General features: G+C 47.4%; 1 protein-coding gene across 3 annotated transcripts in view; it reads left to right on the forward strand.

Moving 5' to 3' along the window:
• Nucleotides 1-16052, forward strand: part of TIAM1 (T-cell lymphoma invasion and metastasis 1) — a 156299-nt gene that overhangs the window by 16819 nt on the left and 123428 nt on the right. For 2 of the 3 annotated variants that reach the window (XM_010585274.1, XM_010585275.1), the window contains exon 2: nt 4342-4401. The gene's annotated coding sequence lies outside the window, so the exon portion shown is untranslated. Of the gene's footprint in view, nt 1-4341; nt 4402-15032; nt 15097-16052 lie in introns of those variants that run through there. The other variant, XM_010585276.1, reaches the window with a different exon arrangement.

The raw sequence follows: 16052 nt of genomic DNA on the forward strand, positions 1-16052 counted from the left end.
TTAGCTCTAAATTTTTTTTATGCAAGAGGTGGGTGTGTTGCTGAGACATGGAGACAGCTCGATGGTGGCTCAGTTTGCTGACAAAAGCAGTGAGTTGGCATGAATAGTGTTGGGCACGGGAAGGGCCATGGGCAGCTGGCAATGGCTGTGCGGTAAGACGTATGTGCAGGTTGGGGGTATCAGAGCCAGAAGAGAGCAGGACAGGGTGATTTCCCCCTACCAGCAGCGTGGTATGCTGGTGTGGTTTTACCCTAACAGCCCAGCCCCAGGCTTTAGGGCAAGTCACTGAAATATAGAAGGTGGTTTTTTCCATCTGTGCACGTGTCTGTGTTTCTTGTTTTCCCCTCATTTTGTTCTTTTGCCGTCTGTGCTCTTGGGAGCTCCCCTTCTGACTGCTCTGGTCTAGACAGGCTCTTTGCCCTTTAGCTTGTTAGACTCGTACTGCCGTCACTTCTGAAGTGACTCCAGTCCTTATGAGCGTGACACAGGTTCCCTCTGCCCTGCGCTCCTCAGGAGAGGATTGAACAGACCCTTTGATTGCACAAGTTGTCTTTTTGATAGCATCGCTTAGAGACGGGATGCTAGGGAGATAGCATAACCGGCTCTTTCCACTGCACTTCAGAGGGGTGGCTATTAAAAGCTGAGCTAGGAAGCTTGACAGGGTAGTGCAAGCTACGTGACGGTTGGGTTTTTTTTCCAGATTTGCAGGAAGATAGGAGAGGCATTTGGACATGACCTGTCTATAGCCCGATATAATTTCTGTGCTGGCAAACACGGAAAGAGATAAAGCAATGGAAAGCTAAGAGCTAAATCTCTTCTGTACAAATGCTAGGAGCATATGTAATAGGATTGTTGAAGTGGAGTTACATGTTTTCAAGGATAAGTACTGTATGATGATACTATACTGTTGCAGCCATTCTTAAATCAGAAAAAAAGGACTGGGGATTTACAGTAGTTGTTCAGGATGTTTGGGTTTCACTACGAGCTTCTAGAATAGCGAAAGAGAAGAAAAGGCCTTTGCAGATAAGACAAAATGGATCCCTAAGAAGGCTGGAGCTGCGATTGAGGGGAGTTCTGAGTGGAGAAAACAGGAGTGTGCTGACCTTGGTGTAGTCAGGTATCACAGATTTTTCTTACACAAAATACAAAGGTAAGGAAACTGTAGATATTCTAGCCAAACTTTGGTTAGTTTACATGGAAAAATTTAAATGAAAAAAAAATTTCATTTGGTTTTCTGTGGACCTTTCAAAAGACATGTTAAAAACTGTGTGCATCCCAACCTCTATGTTAAATACATATTATTGAAGCTACAGTTGTAAGCAAGCTAAACTGAGAAGATGCCAGAACTGAGGTTGTCTGCCTAATCTTAACTTGTCCTCTTTACACGTGAGCGTTTCGATGCAGTGTTTAATTACAGGATGCCTTCCGCCTCTCCCACAGCACGTTTGCTTCCCAGCATGGCTGGCAGCAACGTGAGGGCCGCCTCCAACCCTGGTTTTGTTGCAAGAGGGACTCGAGGATGAGGAAGAGGGGCAGGCTTTTTGTTGCTGTTGCTCTCTAGTTTGGGAAACCTGGGGTCTGCTTCTCCTGGGGACTTGCTGGCCTGGATGGATAAAAGTCTGGTTGGGGTCAGTCTGGCTCATGGTCCGTGTGTGCTCTTCAGCCCCTAGCCAAGGCGAGGGAGGGAAATGCCTCATGTCAGAGGGACCTGCTTTTGGGGCAGCCTTCTGTGGTAGGGCAGGGGCTGGCTTTTGTGGGGCGGGAGAAGGATTTTGGCACAGGTGCTCCATGAGAGCAGCTGGTGCTTGGCGTGAGCGTGCTCGAGGAGCCAGTCTGCAGGGAGCACATGGCGATGGCAGCTCTCCGAAGCTGCCGCCGGCCTGAGCACTGCACCGAGACCAGTGCAGCGTCTCTCCGGGGCTTTCTGCACCTCTCCTGAGGCTGTGGGAAAGGGGGGAAGCATCTGGCCCAGCCCTGGGTATCGATGCCGATTTTAATCGTAGCGGAGTGACAGTTCTGCCCATCATTAGGATTCATGCTAGCGTGTTTTAAGACTTCCAAGCTGATATCCTTCGTGCACATGTGGTAGTGCAGATAAAATTTCCCAGAAAGGTTGCTGATCTACTGCTGGTCCTGCCTGAAGTCCTTATAGACACAGTCCCTCTCCTGCCAAATCCTTGCTCCACGAGGTGTGTGGGGACCCTATTTTTAGCTGAGTTTCTGCCTGTTTACAGGGAAAGCATTTCTTTCTTGAAAACCCATCTGTGCTGAGAGAAAGCGACAACCAACACAAGGTAAACAAGACTTTTTGGTAAATGGCCGAGTGACTTTGTCCTGGCCCAGCAACTGGTGGGAGCCTCTTTTAGCTGGCGTGAAGGTGGATCAGGACCTGGGTTGAATATTTGAAGCTGCTGTCTAATGCCTGATAAGGGTCCTGCTCCAGCCTCTGCTCCAGCCTTGCCTCCTTTCTCCCTGGGTGGCATGGTGGCAAGCAGGCTGCGATGAGAAGCCTGCCTGCTTTATTTCTAGTTTGGCAAAGGGAATTGCTACAGTTTCTTGCTTTTTGTTGTTGCGGTTGCTAATCCTGCAGGGAAGCTGATCATTCCCATGTGTTCTTGGCTTTTGTTTTTGTTTACTTTTTGATGAAAATCCCCTTTTTCTGTTTTTTGTTTTGGTTTTCCCCTCCCCATCCCTGCCTGCTGGTGTGAATAAATGGGAAGATGCCTTATCTTACCTGCAGCATACTGAAGCCTTACTTTACCTGCTGTATAGTGAAGGGAGATGCTTTTATTTCTGTGACTGGGTTGCTGGGAGAGGGGAGGTGTAGCTATGCATCTGAGATGTGGATCTGGGCCCCAAATCTACCGCTGGGGTGAACTGGTGTTGTTGGAGCTTGTGCAGAGTTTGGTGGATCCTTGCGTAGCAACCCCAGCTCAGAAGTTTTTGTCTGAGAGCTACTGCATGGGACAATGCTGCGGGATTCGGGCCATTTGCTCTTGGCAGCTCCCTCCTCTCTTTTCAGCTGCATTGCTCTTTGACCGTAGCTGATATATTGTCAACTAGTAAAAGATCGTTCACGTTGAATTATGGATGCATAAAACAGCGGCAGGCTTTTAATTGGGTGGCTATTCAGAAAGCAGGTGCTTCCTCTTGGGGTTTAAGTTACCAAATTCATCAGGGCATTTCAACTTCTTGCATTTTAAATTCCCCGATCCTAAAGACAAAGTCATTTTCTCAGCTTTGGAGGCTGACATCTGCTTACGGGGATTAAGCGTGTTCCTGTAGCAGCGGGCACAGATTTTCTTTGTGGAAGGGGATATAGTGAAGAGAGTATTAAAGCCCGGTACAAGTTCCCGTACTAGGATGGAAATTGCTTTGCAGGTTTGGAGGGAGGCATGTCGGAGCTTGCTTATTTATTTGGCAGGTGTCTGATGATGTTACATCATCTACAGCACTTAGAGCCTGGGAGGGTTTTGAAAGGACTCAGTGCGTTGTGGTGGGTCGAATGGCAATGGGAAGCTCTCCTCTTCCCATTTTCTTGTTGTGGGAAAACAACCATTTTAAATGATGAGCCATCAGCAAGCTCTCCCTCCCACAAACCGGTGTTCTGAGGTGATGTGAAGATGATTGGTCAGGAAGAAGGGCTGTAGAAAATCTCAGTTGGATGGTGCTCAGGGAGCTGTCAATCAACTCACATTTCCAATCTCTGAACAGTGTGTGGTGATGATATTTGCTGGGGATAAGTGACCTTTTACTACTTTAGTTGGACAGGCGTTCTAGAGATTTATTTTTTAAATGCATTCTGTTTTACTACCTTAAACCTACGTCAGTGCTTCCCGTTTATTGGTTTGTGAGATCCAGACTAAACCAATTTGGCTCCCAAGAGTAATTTTGCTGACAGCATGCAATCGGGAGCCAAGTTTTTTATAAAACTCAAGATCAATAGAAATGGTACAATTAGCTAAACCCAGGTCCGGTGGAAAGAGTTGCTTTTAAACAAGTAAATGTTCCCTGCAGGATTGGCAGCTCCAGATACTTCAGCCCTGAGCGCCTGGAGCTGACCGACTGCAAACCAAAGGGAAACCAACTTAATTGGGTTTTGTGGCTCTGGCAAGATATAAACAGTAACAAATAGTGAGAAGCAATTTAGATTTGAGTTCTTTTCCCCCTTGCATTAATAGGTTGAGGTGATGTTAGTGATAAAAACCTGGCCAGCTCTTTGGCTGCCATAGTTTGGCAGAGGTCTGTTGCAGATAATGAGGGTCATGCAGATTAACACCAGCTGTGTGCATCTGGCTTGATGTTTGAAGTTGACCTGTTAATCTTTCTCTTCCATTCCAGAAGCTACGTGGGACAACAAATGTTTCCCTACCTTCCTACTTACTTCTGTAACGCCCTCATGTGAGTAATGACCAGCGTGGTTTTGGTAAAGACTTTTACTGTTGTATCTGTTTGCAGCTCCTGCCCACCCTCCTTCTGCTCTGCTAACTTGTCCCTTCCTTTCTCTGTCCTAGGGCGATGCTCTATAGCCTGCAGAGGAGAATGAGTGGTCTCTTAGAAATAAAAATGTTAAGGCTTCTTTGAAATACACAATGTAATACATAGTGAAATGTTTATATGAAAAATCGTGTCAGCAGCTGCATGTTTTATCAAAGAAAGTATGTTCAGAAATGTTTACAGAAACATGACAGCACTAAATCTGGATCATTGGTCACTAATCTTTGCAAAGATACAAAACTGATTAAATAAAAAAATTCCCCTGAGGCACCCTGTAACTTGCAATATATGTATGACCCAGGCTTTTAAAGGCTCCTCTCCTGCCCTTATTCTTCTCCACACTTCCTCCATGTGGTCACTCCAAATTCCTGCCAGCTGGCCTATTTGTCATGTGTGTTTGCTTGTGCCGCTTCTAATTTTTGACCTTTCAAAGAGACAGACAAAATCTGTGGCTTATGCAAATCTTTGAATTTGCAGCCAGCCTAATAGTGGGAAGGAAAAATACAGGGAGTTTAAGCCACAGAAGGGAACATATTCTGTTCTCTAGTGCCTCAGTATTGACCCTAGACCCTAGCGTGCCTATAAATGAGTCAAAGTCTTGCCTGTTGTGTTCGAGGTTTTCTTACCTCCATGTTGCCTTCTACCCTTATTTCAGATGTCAGGTCAGGTTCCTTCTGGTGTGTTTTCAGCTTGACAAATATGATCCATTTTTTTTGTTCCAGGGTAAGTTTTTTTTCAACTGAGTGGTTTTGTAGTGTGGTACCTTCACAGAGACAAAAACAGAACAAAAAATTGATTTAAAAAAATGTCAGCATTGTAGAGAAAGAAGAATGAAACTAGAAGACTGATATATCATCAAACTGAATATGCTGGTGTGCGAATACGTGGCAGAACAGTCTGTTAACAGAAAATGATAGTGAAATTGGGTGATATTTCCAGTTTCCCTAGAGTGAAAGCACATGCAGTTTACAATGGATAATGAAACGTTATGGTTTTTATGTCTAATACGTTAATTCTGCCAGTGCAGTAATCCCGAGGTTCCAATCCACTGCAAGGCTGACATTTACATTATAAAGAGATGCACAGACATTTATTGAGGATATAGACTGACAGTGCATCTTAAAAAAAAATAAAAGAGAAAAATGTAAAAGGTCTCCTTTTCATTCTCTCTTCCTTTCACTCCCATTCCACCATATCAAATATTGACTAATGTCAAAGGGGCTGCTGCTCTTAATGCTGTTGCTCGTTTCACAGCAAAACCAAAAGTTAACTCCTTTTTTTTTTTTTTTTTTGTGTGTGTGTGTGGAAAGGGGAATATCACGTGTGACATTTTCATGCTTGTGTATGGCTTGGGTTTTTTAAGAGCAAATCTTTGGCACTTCCAGCTTGGGGCATCCTGCTCTGTCACCCAGCTGCATTGCCAGGGTGGTTGTGAATCAGACCAAGGTACTGATCCAGTATATAAGCTGTGTATTGTTCACCTGGTTAGCCATAAGCTGGCCCCGTTTCCCTTCTATACTTCATTGCCGAGTGGTGGAGGCATGGCTCTGAGCTTGAGCTATCTTTTTAATCAGGGCCATGTGTTCCTGCTCCCCTCCTTGCAGTGGTACTGGTGCTTTCCTCATTGCACAACAAGCAAGTTCAGGAAGCCAAAATGGCCAGAAAATAAGAATGTGGTTTTTTGACCAGCTGTGTTTTGTGAGCCAGGGTGCTAGAAGAGGGCTGGTGGGTGGCTGGAGGTGGAAACGCGTAGGCAGGACGTGGCAGCCCTGATGTGGAGTAGTTTAAGTGGGGCGAGGAGGGGCAGGGATGGGGGGAGGTGGCTGCCTGGGGGTGCTGTTGGCCAACAGTGCACATCCCTCCTCTCTTTTGGTGCCTGTTTGAGTAACGACGTGTCACCATTCACTCCTAGGCAGAAAAACCTTTAAGCATGATGATCAGCTTTAAGCAGGTACCAGAACTCTGGTTAAAATCAAGGGTGTTTTTAATGAGTCTAAAATCAATCCCATGGCTAAGTCTTTTGCTGAGGAATGACGGACAGTTTCCGAGGCTGCCTGAAAGGCTCTGCTGCACCTTGCTTAACGAGAGCAAAAAGGAGAAGTGGAGGTCATGGGCAGCCCATGGAGCACAACTTCAACAGGATTTCCTCTTGTGCAGTGCCACTTTTTCCTTAGTTCATCAGCTATGTCCCTTGGAAGCTTTGACACTGAGGGGAAAAGTCTTGCAGCCTGGTGCTTTCTACCACTGTCTGCAATCTCTCCTTGCCAGTGCATTGGGACAATTTATCCTAGTGCTGGGAAGCCAGCCACTTCCCAGTGCTTTTGGACTCTGCTGAAGGCTGATTGAAGAGAGGGAAACAGTTTAGTGAAACATATTGCAAAGCTTTGACCTCTCCACAATGTACTTTGGACCAGTCCTTGATTCTCCTGGTATTGCCTGGAGGTCTCAGGCACTGGGCTGCCGTGGAGAGGGCTCCTGGTTGTAAGGGGCTGCTACTTGTTCTGCAGCACTCGTATCTTCTGCTTGCAGCACCCTGCTTCTGACACAGGTGTCTCTCTGAATGCTGTAGTGCATCTCGCTTCTGAACTGTGCATCTGTATGCTGCCTGCAATAAATAATTTCTCAAGTGTTGTTACTGCATAAATATGCAACCACTCGGAGGTCTGCCCCTCCTTTTCCCTGTTCTAGGGCATGTACAGCTGGGGCTTCCTGCTCTTTGGTCTCTGCCCTTCTGCATCATTTGGCTGTGTCATTTTTGAGGAGGTTTGAGGAGAAAGGAGGTGTCTTGGACCCTGTTTAACACTCCATGGCCTCAGCAATCTGTGTTATTAGGATCCTTCACTCCAAAGCCCAGTGATAGATGGACATCCTTGATTAACCCCTCCTTGCCAGCTATGGGCTTGTGCTTTTTTGCTGTGGATTTTAGAGCTTCTTCACTTGTGTCCTGCAAGATGATATCACAGGAGATACCTGCTTTAAGGACTAGCCAGAGATCCATGCTGGGAGTGCAGTGGAGAGTGAAAAAGAGGAAGCATCTCCCTGGAGAGGCTCTGGATCACTTGTGCTGCAGAATCAACTAATGTGAAGAGTGCAGGAGACCTGAGGCCTTCGGCGCTTTTTATTCTGCTTTTGCAGGGCTCTCCCCAGGACTTTCATCCATGGCTGATGTAGGAGGCTCCTTTTTCCTGCATCCGACTGTCATTTAAATGGGTGAGAAGGTTGATGCTCACACCCTCGGTTCTGGCTCAACTTCATCTGGCCTGACCTCAGCTGGCCTCCATATAGCTCAGCTGGTTTTTGCAGAACCCCTAAATGTGCAACATGGTCATTTAAGTTTGAAGAGTTGAAGAGTTTCCTGATCTGCTGAATGCGGCTACAGTGGGGGAAGTGGGACAAGTTATAAAAGTAATTTCTTCAAGTTACTGAGTGCAGCATTCTTGACATACTTAAGCATACAATCTCTGATTACTGCTTTTGTGCAATTAATGCAGCTGATGATAATGAGCTATTTTATTTCTCTGCAATGTATTTCTGTGTTGTCCCTGCCTTTGCCTTATTTATTGCCACTTTAATACATACCCACTACTATTCATACCATGCAGCTATCCCAGTGTGTATTAATCACATTTTTGGGGGTGGGAATAGAATAGGAGAGAAATAACTTTGGTCACACAGACTTATGCAGAGAAGGATCTGCCCTGATACGCTGATATCTCCCAGAGCTTCTTACAGTTGGAACAGTGACAGCAGGCAGCATTGGAGTCTGCCTCTCAAATGTTGTGTTTAATCACAAATGAGGCTTTAACATTCAAGTAACAGACAAATACTGAAAAGCCTCCTCAGAAATAAAAGGAACAGGCAGGTGTGGTGGTTTGACCCTGGCTGAATGCCAGGTGCCCACCAAAGCTGTTCTATCACTCCCCCTCCTCAGCTGGACAGGGGAGAGAAAATATAACAAAGGGCTCGTGGGTTGAGATAAGGACAGGAGAGATAACTCACCAATTACTGTCATGGGCAAAACAGACTCAGCTTGGGGAAAATTAACTCAATTTATTACCAATCAACCAGGGTAATGAGAAATAAAACTGAATCTCAGAACACCTTCCCTCCACCCCTCCCTTCTTTCTGGGCACAACTTCACTCCTGGATTCTCTACCTACCCCCCCAGCGGCGCAGGGGGATGGGGAATGGGGTTTACAGTCAGTTCATCACACATTATCTCTGCCGCTTCATCCTTCTCAGGGGCAGGACTCATCACACTCTTCCCCTGCTCCAGCGTGGGGTCCCTCCCATGGGAGATAGTCCTCCATGGACTTCTCCAACGTGAGTCCTTCCCACGGGCTGCAGTTCTTCATGAACTGCTCCAGCATGGGTCCCTTCCACGGCGTGCAGTCCTTTAGGAGCACCCTGCTCCAGCGTGGTTCCCCCGCGGGGTCACAAGTCCTGCCAGAAAACCTGCTCCAGCGTGGGCTTCCTGCGGGGTCACAGCCTCCTTTGGGCATCCACCTGCTCTGGTGTGGGGTCCTCCACAGGCTGCAGGTGGATATCTGCTCCACTGTGGACCTCCCTGGGCTGCAGGGGAACAGCCTGCCTCACCATGGTCTTCCCCATGGGCTGCAGGGGAATCTCCGCTCCGGTGCCTGGAGCATCTCCTCCCCCTCTTTCTTCACTGACCTGGGTGTCTGCAGGGTTGTTTCTCTTACATGTTCTCGCTCCTCTCTCCAGCTGCCATTTCTGTCTGTCCCAGCAACTTTTTTCCTTCTTAAATCTGTTATCCCAGAGGCATTACCACTATCGCTGATGGACTTGGCCTTGGCCGGCGGCAGGTCTGTCTTGGAGCCGGCTGGTATTGGCTCTTTCGAACACAGGGGAAGCTTCCAGCAGCTTCTCACAGAAGCCACCCCTGTAACCCCCCCGCCACTACCAAACCCTTGCCACACAAAGCCAATACAGCAGGACTTTAAAAGAGGGGAAAAAGAGTGCAAATGAGGAAAATTAATCAGCAGTTCTAGAACAATTATGATTTTCAGAGTATGAGGCTTTTGCCAGTAAAACAGACGAGGTCTCTGCCCTTGAGCTTGCTTAAGCAGTTAATCTATAGATGAACTCTTAGTCTTAGGGATCACTGAGAGAAATGATGCATGTCTGAGCATTCAAAAACACATTTGTGCAACTATAAAGGCAAGGTCACGTGGCAGTGGTGTTAGAAGCTGCAGGCTCAGGTCAGATCTTAATGCGGGTCTTCCAAAGGTGAGCATGTAACGCCATGAATGTATACTGATGTATGTGTTGTCAGTCAGCGTTGCCACTGGTTTGCAAATGCTCAAGAGTGGGCTTGCAGGAGCAGGGCCGTTGTTTGAGTATCACAAACCATATATTCTTTGCCTGCTTTGTCTGTGGCCTTCTTCCAAATAGTAGTTTGGAACAAGATTTGGAGACTCTTTATTTTCTTTTAAATTTACTGGTATCAAAAGAAAGCCAAAGACTTTGGACTGCAATTCAGAGAAGACACTTCCAGTTGCTTCATGCTTTTCTCCTGCTCTTGTTCTGCACCTCCTTACCTTGCCTGCTAACCGTGAGAAAGAGTCAACTTTTAAACAGTGTTTGCTGATAATGATTCTCAGTTTCTTGTTTTGTTAATAAAGGGAGTCTGAACAATTTCCTGTAATTTTGATGCTTTTCAAAGCAAAATGCACCAGTGGCATTTCTCAATACTATCCTATCTTAGCATGCCTCTGCCATGCTTTGCTCTTGGCTTCCAAGCTATGTACAGAAATCCCCCAATTTGCTCTGCTGTGGGTTGGGAACGAGAGTGTAGACAGAGATGTGCTTTGCAGGCTGCTAGGGACTCAACAGGAGGTTGCCATCCTGCTGCCACCAAGCATAACTACAGAATGGCATAACTACAGAACTCTGTTGGAAGTCAGTGGCTTTCAGGTTTGCTGGTGAAAGTGTTTTTGTGAGTGCACACACTATTTCGGCACTTGCTGTCGTCCAGTTGAGCAGGGACCTGTTTGCTTAAGTGTGTCCTCAGCTCCGTTGGACTGAAATGGGTTGGGGGTGCTGTGGCTGGCCCTAGAGCTAAGTTGGTAAGCATGTTTGGCAGCTCGTGTGGAAGGAGGAGGATCTAGCTGTCATGGTCATAGGCATGGTTTGACTGGATCAAACCCTTCCACAAGCTGTGAGGAAGCTTCAAGGCAGCATAGCTGGGTGGACCCAACGCTGATGAAAGGCTCATCTCCCCTTGATGTGGAGTTTTGCCCTGTCTGCCAGGCATGGTCCTGGGCATTTGATTGATGATTGTTTCGGAAGGTGCCCCTGAGCCTGGGGTCAGTGAGTCTTTGGGGTGGGAAGGGACATGTGGGGGTCTCCACTCCAACCCCCTGCCCAAAGCAGGGCCGGCTCTGGGACCACACTCAACTGCTCAGGGCTCTTTTCCAGGCAGGTCTTGAAAACCTCCAAGGATGGAGCCTGCACAACCTCTCTGGAAAACAGGGTCCTACTTCACTTTTCACTTCCAGCATCTTCGTGGTGAAGATCTCTCTCTATCCAGACAAAACTGTCAGTGATTCACACTTCATGACCACTGTAATATGGCATAACCAGACTTGGCATGGGCACCACCCACGTGGATGCTTGACAGACTGTAGATGGACACAAACTATGCCTTGAAATTAAAGATTTGTTCATTATGAGGAGCACAGTACTGGCAAACAAGTAGACAGTAATATAGTTATATGAGCTGTTGTGTCCTGGCAGTGGGTGAGGGGAGTATAAATAGGAAAAGTAGAAAAATAGCATGTACTTTCTGATAAAATTGTGTTTGTCTTTCAGTGGAATAACTTGATGTGGGTTTTTAAAAGGGAAAAAGACCTCTAAAGTAGCTAGAATAAGTTAATGGAAAAGGGGAAAAAGGGAAAGCACTAAGACATAAACCAGAGGGCCATATCTCCTTAAATCTCTCTGAGACCTCTGGGCAATGGCAAGTCCAGTTGTGCCAGCCCTGCCTGCCAGTTATAGTGTTTATAACCTTGAGTCATCCTGTGAAAGTCAGTGGTGGTAGCCCTCTGGGCAGAACCTGAAGTCAAGATCTCTGCTCGTGTCAGAGGGCTTGGTCAGGTTACCAGTGAGGGCTGTCAGGTCAGGGCCCCCCAGGAGAGAGGTATTAACTGAATGGTGGGATTCCTGTGTTGTGCACTGGTCCGGGGAGGTTGAAACCAAGTTGGGGCTTCTTTTCATTGAGGTGACATTGAGGAAATGTGTTTACTGTCTGGCTGTAAAGATTTGCAAAAAAAGAGAAGAAATAAATTGGAGCTTGTTTTCTAAAAACGAGAACACGCACAGTCAACCAGCATCTTTTATTTTTATGCAGCATGTTTAAAATAGATGCAGGTCTGCCTACTTTCTTAACATGCATCCAGCAGACAGTAACAGCAGCAGTTTATGTTTCTGTACTGTTTCTTTCTCTGAGGGTCTCGGAGTACTTCATGGGGAGGACCAGCCGATGGGAAACCATGCCTTTAGCCTGGATCTGCCCAGTGGTCTGGTCTGCAGCATAGCTGGTGGTGGGAAGGTGGTGTGAGGGCTTGCAGCAGGAGCTTTCTGGGCCAGTCTCATTCCCAAAGCCCGCTTTGGGCTGTGCAGGCAGTTGTGCAAGAGCATCCTCGATTTCGCTGCATGCTTTCATGGAGAGTTTGAAGAAGCAGAGTGCGTGCCTCTGCCTCCATAACTGTTTGTTCTCCTGCCCGTCCTGTTGTCCGGATTGTTCCCTTCCCTGACTTGCCTATTCCCACTGCTTGAGAATAGTGAGCTGTTGAGAAAGTGACATGGCTTTGGATGTGTCAGTCACCCCTGCACCGTGAGGGTGGAGGTGTCAGTGACAGGAGGGGATGTGTGCAGATGGCATTGATGCTGCCGTAGTCTTCTCCTTCAATATAAAGCTCAGTGTGGGAGGGAGGGAGCAAGGGCACTTGTGCTAGCCTGCTTGTTCCAGTGAAATGTGAGAGTTGAATGCACAGGGAAGTGCAGCACAGACAGAAGAATTACTGGAAGGGTGCTTTCTGTTGTGCCAGTGGAGTTAGCAGATATTTATAGTCCATGCTTGAAGCTGCATGCTCAATTTGCTAAGTCTGGAAAGGGGCAGTTGCTCAGAGTCTTTTCCGTTGGTTCTGCTAGGGGTGGAGGGACTTTTTCCCCCGGTTCCTGCCTCCAACACATTAGGACCCCACGGGGACTCACCTGTACACGCTTGCAGTCAGCCTTTCTCCACCCAATGGGCAGGTGAGCGCTGGAGAGAGTGGAAAGTACTGTACACTGAAAGTGCAGCACTGTCCCTCCCAGTGGTGCGCCTCTGGCTCTGGGGGAAGGACAGCAGAGCCATGGGCTGCAGTCTCTGCGGGCAGGGTGGAAGGGATGGATGGGGATGGTGAGGTCCGTCTGTGGCTGGTGCAGTCTCTGCTGCCCGGCCTCCCCTGGCTCTGTGCCTGTGAAGCAGTTTCTCCATGAGCTGTGAGAAGATGCCTCCTCTGGGAAGAGCAGGGAGAGACCGAGCCATTGAATAAACTTTGGGCTTTGGTGTGTTGTCAGTCGCACTCCTCCTGAGAGCAAGGGAAGAGGCTGAGTCTTGGTCTCACGCTGTTGTAAGCTGGAATTTATCCCTAGAGTGAAAGGAGTCGTGCCTGTTTGGGCCAGCTGCTCAGTCAGCCCTGAATTCAGCCCCCAAGTTCATGGCTGCGAGTGCATTTCATCCTAGTGGCAAGGAATTGGAAAACGCAGCCCGGGCCAGTACATGGAGATGCGCGGGGCTGGGGTGATAACCGAGGAGCCCCTGCTTGGTGACTGGAGCAGAGGTCTAGGAGAGAGGAGCAGCGTGGCTCACAGTCTGATGGCATGGGAGATGTAACCAGTGGGCTCCCAGTTCCCTCTTCCTCTTTGATGTCCCATCCCTGTGCTCAGGCAGCCATGCACTTGGCGAGGGCAGGGGACCCCTCTCTGCCCAAACTCTGCCTTTTTTTTTCCAGCAGGGCCAGTTTTCACCTCAAGCTGTCCCCTGAACCAGCAAGCCACTGGCCTGCCATGAGCACCGGTACATGTGTTGAGAGGGGAGTTTGTGGCTGTAGGGTGAGGTCTCTCCTTAAGGCAGCAGCATGGACTTCAGTATGTTTAAGCGAACTGTGCCACCGTGCTTTTTTTGGTACTCATGGGCTTTGTGCTGGGACAGGTATCTTCTGTCCTCTCACCATTGGCATGAAAACATAGATGGCAGGTCAGGTGCTCTGGCTAACTGAACATGAGCATGTTTTGAGTCAGGTTTTCACTGTGGGTGACCGGGCCATGCCTGGATCAGGTGTTAGTGACAGGGGACCAGGGCATCTGTTGCAATCCCACCTCTGCTCAAGGACTGTGGTCATGAGCAAATCACTCACTCTCCGCTTGGCTGTGCAGAAGATGGGGATAATACATGCCTCACAGGGGTATTGTGAAAGTTAATTTGCTAATTATTTATAAGGTACATTGGAGTGCTGCTCCACACTTCTACACAGTATTATGATAACATCTAATTAGTAATTCCTTATGATGCTTCATTTTCTTTCTGCTATAAATATTGGCCTAATATAGGGACAACTCTGCCTGTGCTAGTCATCTCAGTGACTTAGAGGGAATAAGCAAGCTGGATTTGGTTTGTAAATGGTCTGTCTTTCCCCCCGTGCCTCCTGTGCCATCTTACCCCTAAAAACAACGTCCCCTTTGGCAGCCTGCTGCCTGGCCGGTGTCCATCAGCGGGTCACTGCTTGGGGAGAAGTCATCCCTTGAATGGAAATGTCAGCCCTGAAGCAACCTCCTTGCTTTTCCTGGGCTTTCCCAGAATTACCCAGCTTTGCGGCTCTGGGCCCTTTCTTGTTGGGCTGGGGCAGGCAAGGAATGGCAGGAGTGTTGTTTTTTCTTCTCAAAATAAATAATGCTCAGAGACCTTTGCTGTACGTCACACCTTGCTGGTTTTACCTGGCTTTGAGCTCTTTTGAAGCTATGAATAACCTGTATGTTTAATACTTCAATGCAGTGAATCCAAAAGCCTGTGATACTTATTTTTAGTGTTGAAAAATTTTGACAACTAATGTAAACCTACGTTATCCATCACTTGACAGCATCATCACCAGCGTACAGCTTGTCACTCTCATTTTGAGCTGATTTTTTCCAACAAAATTAAAACTATTGGCAGGGATGTGGTGGAAGTGTGTCAGAGTACGGCATGAAAATGACAGCAGCTACCGCCTATTTCTTTCAAAGAAATGAGAGGAGGTGTTTAGATTAGAGGTCTTGAATAAAATGTTCCTCCTCGAGCCTTCCCATCGAAAAAGGGAACAGTCCCTGTTTTGTTAAACTCTGGCTCATCATTGCACCATGTGGCAGTTGCGTTAAGGACCGAATGGGCTCGCGGGTGCTGCTGCAAGGCTTGTGCAATGTGGGGTGTTGCAGTGGTACCCGCTTCCCTGCTCGGAGGCAGCTGGGTTGGAGCCACCATGTGCAGCCAGACAGTGTTGGGCACCCTATAAAACCATCCCAGTGCAGAGGAGGTGCAGAAGCTTGTGGTGACTTCGGGTACATCTGTGCGTGCGTGCGTGCTTGTGTCTGTGTCCAGAAGAGCTTCACCATTGCAGGTATTTTCTTGAGGCTAGATGACTAGAAGCAAGCCTCTTCTATAGATACTAATGCTGTATACACAGAGGTGTGTATTTTACCTGCACGTACCTGGAGGTCCCAGTAAAGAGAGGCGGAGCCCTACCTTTGCTTGTGAAGTTATGCATGGCGAGTGTCTGTGAGCAAAGTGCCCGCGTACACACTGCAAAGTTGGTGTGAGAGCTGCCAGCCACAAGCAGCGCGATGAAATGCAAACCTTGAATTTTAACTTGTACTTGCTCCAGAGGTAGTTCATGCCTCTTGTCATTTGTCTTGGTTTTGCAGGCAAGGGTGCTGGCTCATTGCCAGCATCCACTCCCTGTAGCTCATTAGAAACCTTTTTCAACTACCCTTGCAGTGTAACAATGGGGATCAGTTTTCCCATGAATTGATATATCTGCTGACCTCTCCAAAGGGAAAAAAACCACCCTGTAGTTCATTACCTTACTTTTGTAGAGGCTGAAGGGAAACTATTTGTGGCTGAACAACACTTGCCTTTCACAGCTCCCTTCCTAATCCCAAATAGAAACATGAGGCTGAGAAAATCTTTCTGATAACAGGGACTATGGATACGTTCAATCTAGTATAATTTTTCATGGTGTTAATGTTCTTTAATTGTCAAGGGCTGGTTTGCAGGTTTTTATTGGACAAAGTGAAGGCAGGTAGCGTTAAATGTCAATTTGAGGGGGTAGAAGTGATTCTGATGGTGGTGTGATGGTTTTCCACCAGAGCCCTCTTGTGAGCTTCTGCATCACAGAGATCCAGTTTGAAAGCTGATGCTTTAAAAAAAAAATAAATGCAGGCTAAGTTGACTTTCTTCCTCAGTTTATTATTGAATATAAGATGGCTTGAGCCAAACTGTGTCCCCACCTATACAG

This window comes from Haliaeetus leucocephalus, unplaced genomic scaffold (assembly GCF_000737465.1).
Source record: "Haliaeetus leucocephalus isolate CR32 unplaced genomic scaffold, Haliaeetus_leucocephalus-4.0 Scaffold93, whole genome shotgun sequence".
NCBI lineage: Eukaryota > Metazoa > Chordata > Aves > Accipitriformes > Accipitridae > Haliaeetus > Haliaeetus leucocephalus.